This window comes from Microplitis demolitor, chromosome 9, assembly GCF_026212275.2.
Source record: "Microplitis demolitor isolate Queensland-Clemson2020A chromosome 9, iyMicDemo2.1a, whole genome shotgun sequence".
Classification (NCBI taxonomy): Eukaryota; Metazoa; Arthropoda; class Insecta; order Hymenoptera; family Braconidae; genus Microplitis; species Microplitis demolitor.
Genome location: NC_068553.1, coordinates 10,727,077 through 10,746,806, shown reverse-complemented (window position 1 = coordinate 10,746,806; position 19,730 = coordinate 10,727,077). Strand labels below are relative to the sequence as shown.

The 19,730-nt window shown below is 33.0% G+C and overlaps 1 long non-coding RNA gene across 1 annotated transcript in view; it reads left to right on the top strand.

Annotated features, from left to right (window-relative positions):
* The window catches only part of LOC103575304 (uncharacterized), a 40,813-nt gene extending 38,424 nt beyond the window's left edge, over positions 1-2,389 (top strand). The window contains exon 3 of the long non-coding RNA XR_008404251.1: positions 69-2,389. This is a non-coding gene — a long non-coding RNA (uncharacterized LOC103575304). The remainder of the gene's footprint in view (positions 1-68) is intronic.
* Positions 2,390-19,730: the final 17,341 nt, after the last annotated feature.

Genomic DNA, 19,730 nt, shown 5'->3' with positions numbered 1-19,730 from the left:
ATTTTATGTATTCATACGTATAATCGTATTTTTGTGATCTTATATTTATAAACTTTTTTTTCCTGTAGGCGTACAATTTTCGAGTGAGTGTCAGCCAAACAAATTGCCGGAAGAGGAAGAAGTTGTTCAAAGTCTTTCTGATTGTGAAGAACAATCGAAAACGGACTCAGAACAAGACGTATCGATAAACTGGAGCGATTACCAAATCTATGATTTCGACGCAGAAAACACACAAGTTGCAGTTGAAAATGAACGGGCTCTAGCAATATGCAAACGTAAAGCAAGTTAAACAGGAAATCAAACTACTTTTTCAAAATCTTGTTGACGTGGTCACCCATCCACCAAATTATACAGTAAAAATAAATTTGCCTAAGAAATGTGATCAGGTGACCGAAGATCAGCTTGTATAAACGGAGATGAAGTTCCGTATAAAGCAAGCTTGGCAGATGATGCTGTAAATCTGGATTCGTTGAAGAACTTTTGGGATCTCTTGTTCAATTAAGAAATCATTAAAGCAATCGTTGACAACCTTGCTCGAGGTATTACTGGTCATCTTGCCAACTATCTTGCTCAAGGTATTGCTTGTAATCTTGCTGACTATCTTGCTTTTACGTGTGACCTTACACCTTAATGTTCCTAGCTCAGTGTCTCTAGAAATTTAATAGGATGTTATAAAGGGTGTGGGTCGGTCAGTAAAGGAATGACTATACGTGAATTATATGGATATTTGTTTATTGGGCGTCCCCAAACATGGGAGTACCCAGAGAAGGCTCTGAAAGTCTATTTTGCAAGTCTGAGATAGCATAAATCATACGGATACAAATGCAATATTTTTATTCAACAATAGCGGCCTTAAAGGTATTCTGATAGTGATCTGTAATAGAAGCGGTAAAATAAAGAAGAGATACAATATTTATGCGCGAGCAGACAACTATTCGAATCAGCTTAACTATGATACTTAACTCTTTTCTGCAATCGCATTTTCTGCCTCGAAAATATCACTCCACCTTTTCTATGAGAACTCTTTTCTCGCTGCATTCGAAAATATCCCTCTGCAGTCTCCAACGGAAAGCTTTTCTTCCCACATTCAAAACTGCTGACCACACAAAATGTCTGCTCGTCGCGTTGTATAATAAAAGTAAGACCTAATACACCTAATGTGATGCGATATTTATGTGCAACTGTAGAGCGCCTAATGAAATACAACGAAATATATTACTTTCTGAATTTAAATACATGGGTGATTCCGTTCTAACTGTGATATACAATGTCCTGCATTTTTTGTTCTCACAGGTCATTAATTAATAATCAATTAATAAAATTTTTGTGTTGATTTGATTGTGATGAATATATTTCAACATTATATTTCTATCATATAACTTGCCACTCAGAGAAAACTTACCATGTACCACTTGAATGTCAGTACCGTGTCTTGTCCGTTTCTAGAATTTACCTATAAATTGTTAATTTCTTTTGTCGCAATAAATGATTTAAACTAATCACCTCATGAATTCTAATGTTTATGATCTGTAACGGGGTAAATTCGAATTTACCGCGTTCAAATAAGTCCAAAATAAAATCCATTATGTGTACTGTCGGTCATGTGACATTACCACTCAGGGTATTCCGGGTAGGTAGCGACTAGTCGTCCGGAAGTGGAAATTTCAATTTGCTCGATCGTCAACCCCACTTGGTAGGAGAGAAAAGACAACCAAAGTCAAGAAGGGAGCAATTATAAACTGGGACCGAAACGAGAATCGGACATTAGTGACCGGAACGACCAGACCGAACGGACCTTGTCCAGTCGAGGAAAAGTTCAACAGCTGAGGAGACGCTACGATAGGACTCCATTATAACCGCCGATATTTAGACGTTGCGAGTTTATATTAGGTAAAATTATTTAATTGAGAGCTTGTATTTTACTGTGGAACCGAGCGATAAATTATTCAAATCTTTTATCAGATACCAGGTGGTTAGCCGGTATCTATTATAAATATTACTGATTGCGTCTGATTAAGCAGGTTGAAGGAGAGAACGGGTAGAGGAGAGGTTAGAGATAGAGAAAGAGGAGAGACAAGGGACAATTACTGGAACGAGACGGAAAATTTACAATCACCAGACCAGACCAGGAAGAGACCAAGACAAACACAACGACGAGAAAGGAACCAAAGAGTTAAATTGTTGTAAAGGTATTTATTTAAAATTTTTCCAGGCAGGAAGCCGGAACATTTTAATTAATACATCGTCGTACGTCTGGTAGCGTCGCGTCTTAGCGTTCAAAAATTTATTACTCGTAATTCGAATAATTAAATCCATAAAGCGAAAACTAATAATTTTAACCCGGAATTAACTATGTAAAATAATTAATTAATAAACTCCAGGCAGGTAGCCGGAGCCATTGCGTTAGTAAAATATTTCCAGGCAGGTAGCCGGAATTCTTCTAGAAGTTTCCAGGTGGGTCGGGTAACTCATGCACCGGGAACTGTCGAATCTAGTCATAGTCGCTAGTCGGAAAATTAATTAATTATAAGAAAATTAATAAAATAAAGAAAATTAAATAAAACTAATAAAGAATTGTCTCTGAAAAATTATAAAAGGTCCGCGGTCAGAGGTCCGCCGATAAAAATTAAATAGTGAAAATTAAGTAAATTAATGAAACTAACGTTAATTAATTAGAAGAAATAATGAAGGAAAAGACATAAATAAAATAAGAATAACTATCGTGATAATAAAAGTACCTGAAGGAACGCGTCACTAAATTATTGAGTAAAGGTCGTGGTATTATTGAAATAAAAATAAGTGATCAGGAATTAATAAAAAGGAATAATGATCAATAAAGTAGAAAAAGGAAGATCAAATAATAAATTAATTAATAACTATATAAATTTCTAAATTAATTAATTTATTTATTGCGGGAAAATTATTGTAACCCAGTAGTAAAATAAGTCCAGGGACAGAGTGAGTGTGTGAGTGAAATAAATGAGAATTATAATGAAAAATATTAGTAATTAAGTATCGCGAAGGTTAAGCGATTTTTAATCAGAGAGTGTGTGAGTGTGTGGAGATGCCAAAGGTAGTTGGCTAATTTAGTAATTAAGTATCGCGAAGGGTAAGCGATTTTTAATCAGAGAGTGTGTGAGTGTGTGGAAATGCCAAAGGTAGTTGGCTAATTAAGTAATTAAGTATCGCGAAGGTTAAGCGATTTTTAACTATTGTGTGTGGGAATGTGTAGAAGTGCCAAAGGTAGTTGGCCAATTTTAATAAAGAAAATATTGCGGGTTAATAAAAGGTTATATAAGGTATAAGGTTAAGAGGTTCAATTAAGGTTATAAGGTCAATTAATGTTAAAAGGTTTAATGTTATAAGGTTTAATGTTATAAAGGTTCTAAGGTTAATTACGATTTTAATGTTATAATGTTTATAAAAAGTTATAAGATTTATAAAAGGTATAAAATATAAGGTTTATAAAAAGGTCATAAGTGAAGTTAAATTATAAAGGTTAAATAGGTCATTGGAAAATAAAAAGGTTTAATTTGTGAATTGAAAAAGTAAATTATTTGTAAGTTATCCTTCCTCATCCTTCTCTTACAATTAAATAAAATTACACCGACCCTGAAGATTTAAGATCCGATTCTGGGAGGCCGTTATCACTTCCAGTGGCGCCCTTAAAAAGGTAATTTAAGAACGACCAGAGTAACAGCATAGCCCTGTTATAGATCCAACTAAAAAAAATTGGTACACCTTATATTCAATGTATTAAGTTAACATTTGATTCCGGTTCGATAACTTTTGTATTTAAATTTTAACGAATTTTTGAATTTGAATTTGTGTGACTTGAACGCCATGTTCCTTGAGATTTATGAAACGTCGAGTGAACTATATTGAAAATTCGTCACCTGAGTAATACTTACAAATACTGAGTTGATGAAAACGTGCCAAGAGTTCATGTCATGGTAGAACTTAATTTTTAAAAAGGTATGCCGTAAATTGTCTTGTCGATACCGTGGTATTGATAAACTTCATTAACTATTAATTTTTTTTTTGAACAAAATATCAAATTCTTGTACTCAATACCAGTCTAAACTTTACAGTCAATAGATATTATCAAATACATAACCAAATAATTACAGTTGTTATTTAAAATGAAACTATCAGCACCGTGTCTGTCAGTACCATGTAAAATACTAATAAAAATAGTATATAGTTATAATTATTAGTTGTAAAATTATTTTAATCATTAGTTAAATTTTTTTTTAATACAGATGGCACCAATACTTTGTGCTAGAAAGCTACCTGATACAAGTGACAATTAATTTATTCAATATTCATTAATTCAATTAATAAATTTATTTCTTAGTAAATTCTATAAATTTAATTATAGTTGCTATAAATTATAAAGTTAATCGTTATCAATCATCATTAATGTGTTAAATAATTATTAAAAACAGATTTTAAAAGTGTTCCAACAGAATTTATAAATGAATTTAACAATTTTCTCAAATAATTTCTACCGAATTTATTGTATGTCAATACTATGGAACGCAAAATTTGAAATTTGTTTCTTGTTCTTGATGCTTTCAAGTTATAGTAAAATCCTCTCAGATTTTTATTTTTACACTCAAATAGATGGATAATGTGCATAAAAAAATTGAAAAAGTTTAACTTCAAAATCTTAAAAATTTTAATGTTGATTAGTATTAGACGGATGGGCGTCAGCTAACCCGTCACTCGCTCCACGGCTCAAAAAAAGCCATTTTCCAGAATTGTAAAATGGACAATCCTATCCACAGGTTAGATCGCATGTGAACTCCCTGATATCACTCGAGATTACGATCCTCCTCGACCAGTTGGAGCGCATATTAACACTCAACTGCACAATAATATACATATTGCATGCCTATCAACAAAATAATATAAAAAAAAAAAATATAAAAATGATAACTAACAGTTTTAGAATATCATTGAATTATATGTATATATTTTAAAAGAAAGATTATGATTCCTTGAACAGACTCTCTACATACTAAGGAAAATAAAATATTTTGTTGAAAGTACAATACATGTAATAATAATAGATAATTAAATATAAAATACTAAATTGCATGCCACTGCTTTGTACGTTGTAGTTGGGACTTCATAGACCCCAGTCCTCCTGATCCTAAAAATCCCATAGGCTTGGACGACCCGTCAGGCTGACTGCATCTTCTTTGTGTGGTGTACCGGTAACAACAAATAGGTTGGAAAAGGAAAGAAGGGAGGATAGGTTGCTGATTCTGAACTCCTCTACAGTCTCAAGTTTTTATAGTGCCAAATGCTCTGATGGGCAGTAGTAGCTCTGGTCAAACCTTCCGATTCACCGTCGTGACGAGGAACCTGCGTAAACTGCATCATCTTTAAGTCTGCATACAATATCCCTGATTTTTCCTGTGCCTCTTCATTTCCAATAGCACTTTGGCTCTCCTTCAATCCAGTAATATCCACTCTCTTTTCCTTTTTTGTTTGCTTAGATTTCGGCGGTGGCATCGGGATGTCTAACTCCTTATTCTTTTGCTGTACTGGTTCCATTTTAGGCGTTTCTATCAATGTCGCTTTTTTTTCTTCTGTCTGTTTTTTATTTATCACCTGAAATCTTTGTTCTGTACATTTCTCTGGTTCTTCTATCGTTTTTATTTTTCCTTCTTCTACTTACCTCTCATGCTCTGCTTGAAATTTCCGTTTTATGTATAATCTTGAGCACAATTCACACAGAGTTAAAAATATCACAATGCCGAGTCCTATACAGAAATACACGGCCAAGGTCCTGATTCCCACAATTTCAGCTCGTATTCTTTCAATCTCTACCATGTGGCGCAGCTCCTGTTGTACCTCTGCAAACCTGACACCTTCATTTTCCACAATGGCTCCATCACCTTGCACATTCCCTACTGCGGACATTAAATCATCTAGGGTAATATGCGTTTCCTCCGGAATCCTCTCCGATTCCTTCCCAATCTCTGGCCAACTCAACTCTCTGTCCATAATCTTTACTACAGCATGTATTCCGCGGGTTGGTGTTAAAATGGTTTCACCAGTTACTCCTCCACATTCTTCCCGCACCCACATCACTCCGGTTCCATTCACTGTCGCCTCCTCAGTCTTATTCCCGGCAAAACCGATTTTCATAAGTTGATTGCCTAAGGCAACAAGCAACCAAGCATTTGTGTTGTATAATTTCCTCAAAAATGTCCTCTTCAACTTTATTACTTTTAATTCACGTTCGTTAAAATTCACCGTTCTCCCGGCATATAATCTTGCCTCGCACTCCCTTCCATTGTTCATGTCATGAGTAGCAACTCAACTGGTCCCAAAAAATTGATTACCAATAATCTTGCACATCTCGATGTCGTCATCTGTAAGTGATCTATACTCGCCTTCCCTTATAGCAGTGTATGGTCTTGTGGGCATTAAGAACATCCCATATGCCGGGACTGCTGACAACATGGTAGGAAATTGAAAGTGTTTGATCAGTCTCGGTTTTAACATCAGCGGCACCTTCCAGACGTATATGATTATTTAATGATAAACCCTTACTTTTGCATCTATGATTGCTAGTAATATTCTTATCCCATCGGAATCCGTCCCTGTAGTGAGTTCCATCCCTCTGCTATCCTCTACAATAACTTCAATGGCCAGCTGAAAATCTGGCACTCATAATACTTCACTGTACATCCGACTTTCAGTTATCATGAAAGAGGCGAGAAATAATCTTTTACTAACAAACTCACGCACTTCTTACTCCCCCTCGGACTGATCCAGGTTAACTTCGTTTTCTTCCTTTGCTTTTTCAAGGCTGAGAATCTCCTGGGATATAAGTGTGATCTTATTACCCTCTTTTCTTACCAAAGTACAACCATTTTTCGTGAAATTAAACATTTTCTCATGATAACTCATCAATTCGGGCGCTGATTCCGCTGCCTTCCGCTTATACCAATCGTTACATTCTTCCAACTGTTTTTTGATTTGGTTAATTCTTTTTTGTCAATCCATGAGATGCTCATCACTCGTGACATGTTCTTTTACCTTATCCAATCTCTTTTCTAACTGTTCCGTCGCAACTTCTTCATCATGGATGTCTATGAATGTTATTATCCTTCACCTATGCGAATAAATTCTGTATTCCCCAAAATCCTCTGAATCTCGTTGGTTGTCCAGCATTATCACTCTTCCTGTAATCCCTCCTTCCGTCTTCATCGTGGCTCTCCAACCATTCGATTTATAGAAATAAAAATCATTCTCACCCTTCCTTCTTTTTTTTTTAACTTCCCGCCAAGAAAATCGACGATTTTTAAAAAATTCGGGAAGTTATTGTTTTCACCCCAACGTAAAAATCGAAATTTTATCAGATGTCGACGTTTTGAGGTACTAGGAAGCTATTCTGACTATTTTCAGAATGATGACCGAATGTCCGAGTATTCGTATGTATGTGTGTGTGGATGGGGGGGGGGGTGTGCAACGACTACATATCCGCAGACAAAATAACCGCACGACAAAATATCCGCAGGCAAAATAACCACTGACAAAACATCCTCACGACAAAATAACTACACGACAAAATAACCACACGACAATATATCCTTAAGAAAAATTTATAAGGTAATATAATAGTCTTCAAGTGAGGCTCTATCCATTTTTGACGGTAAAATAAATCTTCTGTATGCAAAAAAAGGTACATGCCATTTATATCTCACCTATATGATCTCAACAATAAAATCTCAGCTAATAGCATCTCAATACAAAATTATCTCATGTAAAAACATCTTATTAAATATTATCTCAATACAAAAATATTTATATTTCATAAACTATTTTCAAAAAAATATAAATTATAATTCCATGGATAATTATAATGAATGTGTAATTACACATTGCAACATAACTATGACATATGATTATATCACAGGGTGCACAATCTTAGTTGGATTCACTGGGATATTTACATTCACAACTTAGCCATTTTCATGTAAATCTAGTCACATTCAGGTTCGGGTGGATGTTTATAGTCACTAACTGATACAACAGTCCCTAATAGGAAGTAATTATAAAGTAATGAAATTAACAACATATTAACAATACTCATACTATCTACTAACCGTTTTTTGTTTTCGTATTTGTTCGACATATACTCCGACATCAACCGCTATTATAATTACTGCAACGACATTGAAAATCTTTAGATCCTTGACCACAGAACCGATAAATAAAACCCTTATGTATTAAGTTAACACCACATTTTTGATTTTTCATAAGCTTTAGTGGCATATTTTCAGTTAACGAAGTGAACACAAAAATTAAATTAAATTTAAATTAAAACATAGTTTGTACAAAATTCAACCTTTTATCTAGCACGTGCCTTAAACAAAATTTAACCTTTAATCTAGTACGATATCGAAACCGAAAATATAATTAATTAACAAACCAACAATGCTGTAACACGTATTCATAAATATACGCTATCTAACATTTATGGCTTTTACTTTGATGGTCAAAACATGTCGATAATAAAATATTACCAAAGATATTATTGATTAAGGTAATTTTGAATAAGTGTTTTTTGTACTGAGATATTATTTATTGAGATATTATTACTAAGATCTTTTCGATAAGATGTTATAGGCTGAGATAAAAAGGGCCGTCACCGCAAAAAAAAATCAATTAAAGTCAAATAAATTAACATTTGCGGTTTTTTCATGATTCTAGTGCTTTTTGTCACAGTTTTATGTTTGTGGGTATATTTTTATAATCACACACACACACACAAAATTTGTAAAAAAAGGGCAATATTTTTCACCGCTTTTTTGTGTCTTGGTATATTTTTGTAGTTGTACGAAACACAATAGTCATAAATGACTATTGAGATGTAATTTAATCATGACAAATGTATACTTGATAATTTGGCTGTATTTATGAATTAAGATATTTATGTCATTAGATCATTATATTTGCAGATTATTAATAGTATTTTTATATATTGAAATTATTATTATACTTCAATAATAAAACTTGTCAAAACTCGCTCGATAATATCTAATTAATCATTAATTAGTTATTTAAATATATCGATTCAACGTTTTTATGGCACCTAATATTTAACCGTACAGTTATTTTGTCCCGGTTGCTTCGACAACGGATTTAATTTTTCGGGTAAATTTTATCTCGTGGATATAATGTCGTGCGGTTATTTTGTCGTGAGGATGTTTTGTCCACGGTTATTTTGTAGTGCGGTTATTTTGTCCGGTAAATATTTTGTCGCGGTTGTTTTGTCTTCGGATATTTTGTTACGGAACCGTGTGTGTATGTATGTGTGTGTGTGTGTGCGTGTGTGTGTGTGTGTGTATGAACGCTCTATAACTTTTTAACAAATAAACTGATTTTAATGGTTGAGGTAGTAATCAGAAGAGCTTGTTGGCCATCAACTTTTCTGAAAATTTCAGATCATTTGATCGAGTAGACTCGGAAATATTTGCGAATTTAAAAAAAATTTTTTTTTTGTAGTTTTTTTTTTAATTCTCAGAAACGGCTTGAACAATCGACTTCAAAATCTAATCAGCTCTAGAAATCGATAAAACGCATCGATTGTCACCACGACCATCTCAATCGGTTAATGCATTCGAGAGATATCGTTGGAGAAAGAAATGGTAAAAAGCGGTTTTTTTCAAAAATCTTCGAAACGGCTGAACTAATCAATTTTTCCAGCTCTAGAATTCATAAAAACGCGCAGATTGTAACCTCAAACGTCAAAATCGGTTCATTAGTTCAAAAGATATCGGCGCTGAAAAGTTAAAAAAATTACATAAAATTTTTTTTTTTTCGATGAATAAAAATGTAATATACTAAAATGTGTCTGAAATCATACCAGCTCTTCCTCTTTATAGTCTTTTTCGATCACCATTGCAGTAAGTTTTGGGGCTGGTCCGCAGGGTCAACCGATAGAGCGATTTTAGTAGATTTCATAGAAATCTAACTATTGTATTTGTCCTCATGATGGAATTTTCGAAAAATTGTGCTATATCTAAACTCAGCTTGACGAGCTGAGTCAGAAAATACATTTGGTTCAAAAGTTTATATATGTATATATATGTAAATATATATATATATATATATATATATATATATATATATACATATATATATATATATATATATATATTGTGACGTTATTTTTCGTATGGGGGTCAAATCAAAGTGAACGTCACAAACACCAACTGATTTTTACTGTATTTACGAGCATGGTAACTCAAGATTTAGAATTTAGCGTACAGGTATTAACGATTTTGATCCAGATTTTTGATTTAAGTCATAGTTTAAGAATTAAATATGGAGTAACGTTTAGCTACAGTTATGGGTTTTTTGTTGAGAGGGATTATAGTGAAGATTTAGAATCAGAAATAAAATATGGAATATGTTTGAGATTTAAAGTTTGAGATAATAATAAAGTTTGAGTTTTAGTTTACAGTTTGGAATTTTGAGTATGTGGAGAAGTCAGTGTTACCGTGGAGTCGGACTTGAGTTAATCACCCAGTATCATCTGATGATAGAACCTAGTTCTATTCCTATGAGACTTCTTGGTAGATTGCAGAGGTCTAGCTGAAATGCTAGCGCTCCAGTATAAAAGGAATCCGATGGATGCAGATTGGGATCAGTTTTTGAGTTTTGGTTTGGCAGGCCTCAACAGTAATATCGTGACCGTTGCTGTTGTGGAAGCCGTTTGATCATTTTTAATTGCTTTTGTCTGACAGGCCTCAGAGGACAAGTCATGACCACTTGTACAGCTGAGGAAGTCATTGGTCACTTAGTTTTAAGTATACGATCCCAGCTGAAGTCTGTTCCAGAAGAGCAACTACCAAGGATATCCATACTCAAAGTTAGGTTTAGTGACTACGTTTGGTGAGGTATAAGCCTCCAGTTATTGATATAGTAGAGTTTGGGAATTAATTTATGGATTTAGAATATAGAGGTCAGTTATTGATATTGATAAGATTTAGTTTGAGGTTTCGGATTTTGGTTATTGAGAAAAAAGGAGTCGAAGGGAGACCTTCGAAGAGTACGGACGTGAGCATTCAGCTCTGGTCGCTCGAAGCGAGCAGGCGTGTCCAGAAATGGCGTTACAGTTCATGGCATTGCCGAAAGCTACAGATCAAGAGTATTGTTACAGAAGTATTATTGAAAACAGTGTAAGACGTTACTCGATATTTTATTCATCAGTAATCAGGTATGAAATAATTATTATAATTATCAATAATTAATTGAGTTCGAGTCAGAGTCTTGAGATATGATGCTACTGTTTTAATTAAAGAAAATATTTAAGAACTGAGAGAATTATGTGAATATTGTTACAGTTTAAAGTCACGTTCACGATATATTGGTAATATTAGTTTATAAGGAATTATAAGAAATATGTTTAATTGTTAAACCAATTGTCGTCTAGTTGACGTCAATATTAGACCCATGTACGTTAGTTTTATGAGATATGTTAAAAAAAAAGAATGTTCTAAAATATCGGTTTCATAAGTTATTGTTCCAGGTTACTGAATATTAGTTGATTGTTAGTTAGCTTTAGTAATTAATTAATTTATTTTTAATGTATCGATACATATCCTTCAGATGTCAATTTACCTTTTGTTAAGATTAATTTCATTATTATTAGATTCAGTATTTTGTTATAAAGAAGACTTATTTGTACGAAGCTACAGTATTTTGTTAATTATTAAATGGAGATTTTAGATTATTTGTTGTTTAATAAAAATTGCAAATTCACTGATGATCTGCATGAATTTGGAATGATGTAACCCGGACCACTCCCTCTCTCCATAAACCTACACACTGAGCAACACCATGGCATACCGTAACTCTGTTTTTAGTTTTCCAGTCCCTGTTTTTGTTTTTGCATATAAGTTCTGAGCATTTTGTTAAGTTTTAGTTTTTATTAAGTTGCGTGGTTTTGGTGATAATTCCACAGATCAAAAATTATCCGGTTTTTGTTTATGCGTGGTTTTGAGATAGTTCCACAGATCAAAAATGTTTCTAATTCTTAAGATTTACTAGTTTGGTGATTCCAGTGATAAAAAATTACCTGGCGCCCTGTTAGCATTGAGACTGGAGGCTAAAGATAGAGAACGAAGTTTGTAGCACAAAGGAAATCTTGGCGTATTAACGTATGCTTGAATGAATGGATTTTCGTGTTATAATATATATATTCATATATATTTATATATATATATATATATATATATATTCATATATATTTATATATATATATATATATATATATATATATATATATATATATATATATGCGTAGATGCAAGGATGGTTGTGGAGCCACTTTCAGATACAAAATGAAGTGTTGTGAGACAACTTTTGCACTTGTGAGGCCTGGTTTCACAACTTCCATCTTCTAAAAGGTAATTGTGAGCCTGGCTTCAGAATATATCTGAATCCAGATGGCAGCAGTTTTGTAGGCCAGGCTTCACAATCTTCATTTTTGCATCTGAATGTGTATATAAGATATACTCATAGAGTAGCGTATATCCATATATATAATGGTTTGATAACTTAGAAAGGAATAGACACAATGCGCCGTAAAATATATATTTAGAAATATACTAAAAGGAAATTATAAAACCACCAACGTTATCTGTGCGTTTATAAGCTGAAATTGGGAAATAATGCAAAGATTTAAAAACGACCGATTAGAAAATATTTTTTTAATTTTAGTGTTGTTTTGGCGTGACGCCTTGGTATGTATTCACAAATATACTAAACGGAATTGCGTCAATTACAAATCATTAGTTTACTTTTTGTACTATTTAACGACCTGATAAATAACTTGCACATCATGTAAAGGATGGTTCTATGATAGATTTTGGTAAGAATTGAAAAATAGCGTGACGCTGTAGAATAGATCAACAAATATACAAAAAGGGATTTATGAAACCACTTCCATAAATTTCCCGGTTAGTAGCTTACATCGAATGATTTTGCACTGATTTATAAAACTCGCAAATTAAAATATACTTGCTAGATACTTCTGCTGTTTTACTTGCGAATCATGTGAAAAAAAGATCCCCCTGAGGTTTTAGATATAGCGTCACGCCTCGGTATATAATTACTAATATACTAAACGGGATTTATGAAACCACCTGCGTAATTGTAAATTTATTAGCTTAGCTTCAGTAATTGATTTTTTGAATTTAAAACTGGCTGAAACCAAATTATTTGTTTAATTTTTGTGCTGTTTAAAGACCTGATGAATAACTTGAAAATCATGTTAAGATTAGATCCATGATAAATTCTCTGAGGATTGAAAAAAAGCGTGACGCTGTGATATGTATCAACAAATATACCGAAGACAATTATAAAACCATCTGCATTAATTGTCCGTGTAGTAGCATAGATCAACTAATCATCAATTTGTATACAAAACTGGCGAATCAAAAATTACTTGCTAGATATTTCTGCTATTTCACTTGCGAATCATGTAAAGAAAAGATCCCTCTGAGTTTTTAATGTAGCGTCGCGACGTGGTATATAATTACAAATATATTAAACGAGATTAATGAAACCACCTGCGTCATTGTGAATTTATTAGCTTAGTTTAAGTAATTGATGAAAAAAAGAGTGACGTTGTGATATATATCAACAAATATACGAAAAGGCAATAGTATAGTGCCGGATAGCTCAACTGGTAAAGCACTCGGCGCGATACCGACATGGTCTGGATTCGATTCCCAGTTTAGGCTATCTATATTTTTCTTAATTTATCTATAAATTGTCTTATTGAGAAGTTTTGCATGTTTTAGGTGTCCACTATATTAAATTGGTGGTATTATAAAACCATCTGCATTGATTGTCCGTTTAGTAGCATAGATCAAATAATCATTTATTGATATACAAAACCTGCGAATTAAAAATGATTTGCTAGATATTTCTGCTATTTACTTGCAAATCATGTAAAGAAAAGATCCTTCTGAGTTTTTAAATATAGCGTCACGCCGTGGTAAATAATTACAAATATACTAAACGGGATTTATGAAACAACCTGCGTAATTGTGACTTTATTAGCTTAGATTCAGTTATTGATTTTTAAAATTTAAAACTATGTGATGCCAAATTATATGTTTAAATTTTGTGCTGTTCAACGACCTGATAAATAACTTGAAAAACATGTTAAGATTAGATACATCATAAATTTCTCTTAAGTTTTTAAAATAGTGTGACGCTGTGGTATATATCAACCAATATACTTAAAGAGAATTATAAAACCATCCGCATGAGATGTCCGTTTAGTAGCATAGATCAAATACTCATTTATTGATATACAAAACCTGCGACGTAATAATTACTTGCTAGGTATTTCTGCTATTTCACTCACAAATCATGTAAAAAAAAGTTCCCACTGAGTTTTCAAATATAGCGTAACGCCATGGTATATAATTACAGATATACTAAACGGGATTCATGAAACCACCTTCTTCATTGTGAATTTGTTAGCTTAAGTTCAGTAATTGTTTTTTTAAATCTAAAACTCGCCGATACCAAATTATTTGTTTAATGTTTGTGCTGTTTAAAGACGTAATGAATAACTTAAAAATCATGTGAAGATTAAATCGATGATCAATTTCTCGAAGGACTGAACGTAAGCGTGACGCTGATATATATATATATATATATATATATATATATATATATATATATATATATATATATATATATATATATATATATATATATATATATATATATATATATATATATTAACAAATATACGAAGAGAAAATTATAAAGCCATCTACATGAATTGTCTGTTTAGTAGCATAGATCAAATAATTATTCATTGATATGCAATATCTGCTAATTAAAAATTATTTGCTTGATATTTGTGCAATTTTATTTGCAAATCATGTACAGAAAAGATCTATGACAAATTTTTCTTAGGTTGAAGTATAGCGTCACCCCATGGTATATGATCACAAATACACTAAACGGGATTTATGAAACTACCTGCGTCATTGTGAATTTATGAGCTTAAATTGAGAAATTGATTATTCAAATTTGAAATGCGCGAATAAAAATTTATTTGCTGAGTTTTTGTGCTGTTTACCGACCTGATATATGACCTGCAAATCATGCAAAGATTAGATCCACGATAAATTTTGCTAAGGATTGAAAAATGGCGTGACGCCGTAGTTTATATTTTCAAACGTACCAAACGGAATTTATGAAACCACCTGCATAAATGGCACTTTAATTAGCTTAGATCGAATAATTATTTATTGATATACAAATTCCGCTAATTAGAATAATATTTTATGAATATTTCTGCTGACTTTCTACTCCATGATCTGTTCGCAAATCATGTCAAACATAGATTTATGATAAATTTTTCTACGGTTTAAAAAATAGCGTGATGCCGTTGTATATATAATCAAATATACTAAACGGAATATATGAAACCAACGGCATGCATTCTAAATTTTTCAGCTTAGATTTAACTTTGACTTTCAACTTTCATTATATATCTATCAGTGTATACATCAAAGGAAACTTATGAGACCATTCGAAAAATCATAATTCTAAACTCTGGTTGATAAATTGTGATATTAAATACATGATACTGATTAATATGACTTAATTGAAGTTTCACGTCAATTTATTATCTGATTATTAAACAGAGAATAACATAACACATTAAATGGTTGACAAGTATCGTTAGATATCATAAATATACGAATGTAATGGTATAGAAAAATTTATTGTATAAAAAACAGTTGTGAGCACTGAATGTCAAACAACACAATTAAAACTTTGAAAAATAATGTGATTTAAAAAGTCGAAACTAAAGGGGCATAGATGACAATAAATATTTTTTCTTCAAGAAGCGAAACTTCGTCAGCTTTAAACCACTTTTAGCTGAATACCTTTTTCTGCTACTTCTAATCACTCCTACCTAAATAATCAATTAAATTATAAAATAAATTTTGTCAATGCAAATCATAAGATAATTTATCATTTCTTATGAGCCTTTGTGTTTCAGATATGAACACAAGCGTTTTGTTACTAAGTGTGCTCATAAGTGTCTTTTCGAATATTTCTGGCTCATAAGTATAAATGGGTCAATAAAGTGACTTATATTAGCAAATTATGAAGCCAGGTCTGACAATTATCATTATTTATCTGAATCCAAAAATAAAGTATATACGAAACCAAAAAAAAATTTTAAAAAAATATTATTGTTTTCCTGATATACAACATCACACAGCGCTGTATATACTAATATTATAAAATTTTATGAGTGGTTCAGAATTATCTCTGCGTCAACATATATATATATATATATATATATATATATATATATATATATATATATATATATTGTGACATTTTAAAATGGCACTACAGAATTCGACGCCGACACGTGGTCACTTTACTTGTTAATTCGTAATTTTTATTATTATTATTATTCCTACATTATTGTTTTAATAATGTAAGGTTATATTTATTTTGACAGCTATCGTATTTTGCCTTGGCCGATCCCGACTTTTGAATGACTTTCCCGCGTCGCTTTAAGTAATTAATTCGTTCAGTTGGCAGCGTGGTACGAGAAAGATCCGAGACTCGCAAAATTAGTCCTAGTCATAATAGTAGTAAGTTAATTAGGAATTAAGTTAGTTTAAGTTGGTCCAAGTAGCTGTAAGATAGGTACTCGTTTGCTGGTCACCAGAGCCCAAGAGGACATGACTGAGGATGGAAATTACCGCTAGCGGAAATGTCCGATGTTGACAGCGGATCGTGATTTCGCCTGCCGGACGACTAACATATTCGAACAGCTGAGTTAATAAACACGAACAGCTAGAGCAAAGTAGTTTACTGCAGATAGTAGCGTGGATCTAGTAGTTATCCGGAAAACCGGAGTGACTTCGAAGAAACTGACCGTCACAATGGGGATGACTGCCTGGTTGAGGCCCGATGAAAGTGCCGCCAAGTGAGGAAGCCCGGAACTAAAGGCGGGAGCCTGAAAAGAAAAACAGACGACGCCATTCTGGATCGTACCTCATGGTAGCTGACACGTGCTTTCGAGTAAAAATTCATATAACTAATTCCATAAAGAGAAATCATTCGGCATTCGAGGAAATTCGGCAATTAAGTATTATTTGTTTATTGTTTGGTTGAGTCTTCCGGTTCTTGCGGAATTATTCTGAAGCCGTTCCCGGCCCGCTTGTTACCTATCGACCACGTGGAGCCGAGGGGAATTCAGGACTTCGAGAACATCGACCGGTGAGCGAGTCTGATAAATTTATTTCGATGAATAACTCGAGTTGACGCCGAAGTTGTGAGTCACGGCAATTAGACCAGATAACTTTTATTTGGGTACGGCGTGTCCTAACTCGACTTATTCCGCTGGTACAAAATTTAAAACTTCTGTTTGAGTAGTGGTTACGTATAAGTGTTACCCTGGAGTTGATCTTTTTATTATTTCTTTTTTTTGTTATTTTTTTTTTGTTTTGGTTTTATATATAGTTTTTTTTGATATTATTTGAATATTGTTTAACTAATGTAATAAAGCGCATTTCGAGTTTCGTTATCGACGTCTCTTTGTTTTTTTTTCTATCTTCCGAATCCCAGATAGCATTCGTATTATATCAGCGTTATAATCATTGTTAGTATAGTTAGTTAAGTAAACGGTTGGATGCTAATGGAAGCCTATGATTGGCAATAGAGTTACCGACGGGTGTTAAGGGCGAGTGACTTGACATCACTTTGCCGCTAAGTTGTAAATTAAGAGATACCCGGAGTTTATTTGTTGTTACGATAAGTACCTCGAGTCATTATAATTCGTATTATAATTTAGTCCGTTGTGGTATTATAATAATTACTGCGTTCTTATATTGTATCAAGTCAATTGCCGAATTCGGCTAGTGAAGTATCCGGATTGTCTCATCGACCTAGTTGTTAGAGTAAGAGTCCTAAAAATTGAATTGTCATCGATTTGTTCGCTATTTACTGGCTGTTCAATATACTACTGAATTTGCCTAGTTGACTGTTATTTATTTGACGTTAATTGTAAGTGCCTACCCTATTCCCAATCCGCCACCCTGAGCCGACTTCTTCCGAGTATCGACTTCGGTGATTGATACATCACCTGGCGCCCAACAACTGCAGCAGCCGAACCAGGTAAGCCAACGAGATTGTGCGGGAATAGTTCGACTGACGGATTCCAGTCAAGCTACTAACCGGTCACAATATATATATATATATATATATATATATATATATATATATATATATATTGTAACAGGTTAATTTTCAACCTTGCTAAATTTGGCCACTTTATTAATTGATCTTAATAAGGGCGCCACTGGAAGATAAGACTCGGCCTTCCAGAACCGGAGATGCTAATTTTGGAAAATTCAGGGTCGTTGAATTTTACAAGAGTGAGGAAGGATGAGGAATTAAATTTATTACACAATATTTTAATTAATATAATTAACAATTTTATTTATCACAAAACAATTTTATCCACCGGGTTTCATTTCACTTATAATTATTTCATCAACTAACGGAGTCCACCAGACTTTATTAAATTGATTAAATAGTCCCCTGGACTTTATGAATTAAAATATTTAATTGGCCACTGGCCTGATCCCCTGGATCTATATGAAATTGAGTCCCCTGGACTGATACAATTTTAGCAACTTGCCTAATCCCCTGGATCTTAATAAAATTAGTCCCCTGGTTTTTATTTATAATGGCCACCGGCCTGATCCCCTGAATCTATATTAAAACAAAATCGGCAACTTGCCAGATCCCCTGGATCTAATTATTAAAAAATTCCCCTGTAATAATTTCATATCGCACACAGCCACACATACACACACACACACACGTTTCATTCAATCAATTTGCTGTCCACTGGACTTAACTCACACACACACACACACACACACACACACACACACACACACACAATTAAAAGTTTCCTCATTTCAAATTCCGATTTTAAGAGTTAATTTAATTAATTTTTCCTTAAATAATTAATTTTTCCTTTCTTAATAATCATTTACTTTAATTCACAAAATTTCCCAGTATTAAATAAATTTTTTATTAAACGATAGATTTTACTGACTCGAGCGACCGACACTATCTCTATCTACTTCGGGTGTCTCAGTCTATCTCTCTCTCTCTCTATTTCGAGTCTTTATGTCTTCGCATTCAATTTTAATTTATTTTAACAACTGACGGACATCAATCTATTACTCAAGGTTAAATAATTAAACATTAAAATTTCTTGTCAATTTTTCATAGCACTCAATTTTATCTTATTAAATATTGATTAATTTATTATATAACAATGATTTAATAACTATTATAATTTCTGGCCTCCTGCCGAGAAATTTTTCTCTTTAATTTATCATTAATGATTAATAAATTCTGGCCTCGCTGCCGAGAAATGATTGACCAAGCACGTTGTTAATTTTTACTTAATTTCTTTACAATAAATTCTGGCTTCCCCGGCCGAGAATTTATTCTATCGGAGACGCTGGTTGATTAATACTTTCGATGGTTTTATACTCGATATTAATCAGTTTATTAATTCTGGCTTATCTGCCGAGAATTGATTTATGCACAGCACTACGATGCCAACACTCAACGTTGCACTCGTTCATCGGATGATACCATTGGCGTCTATCTAG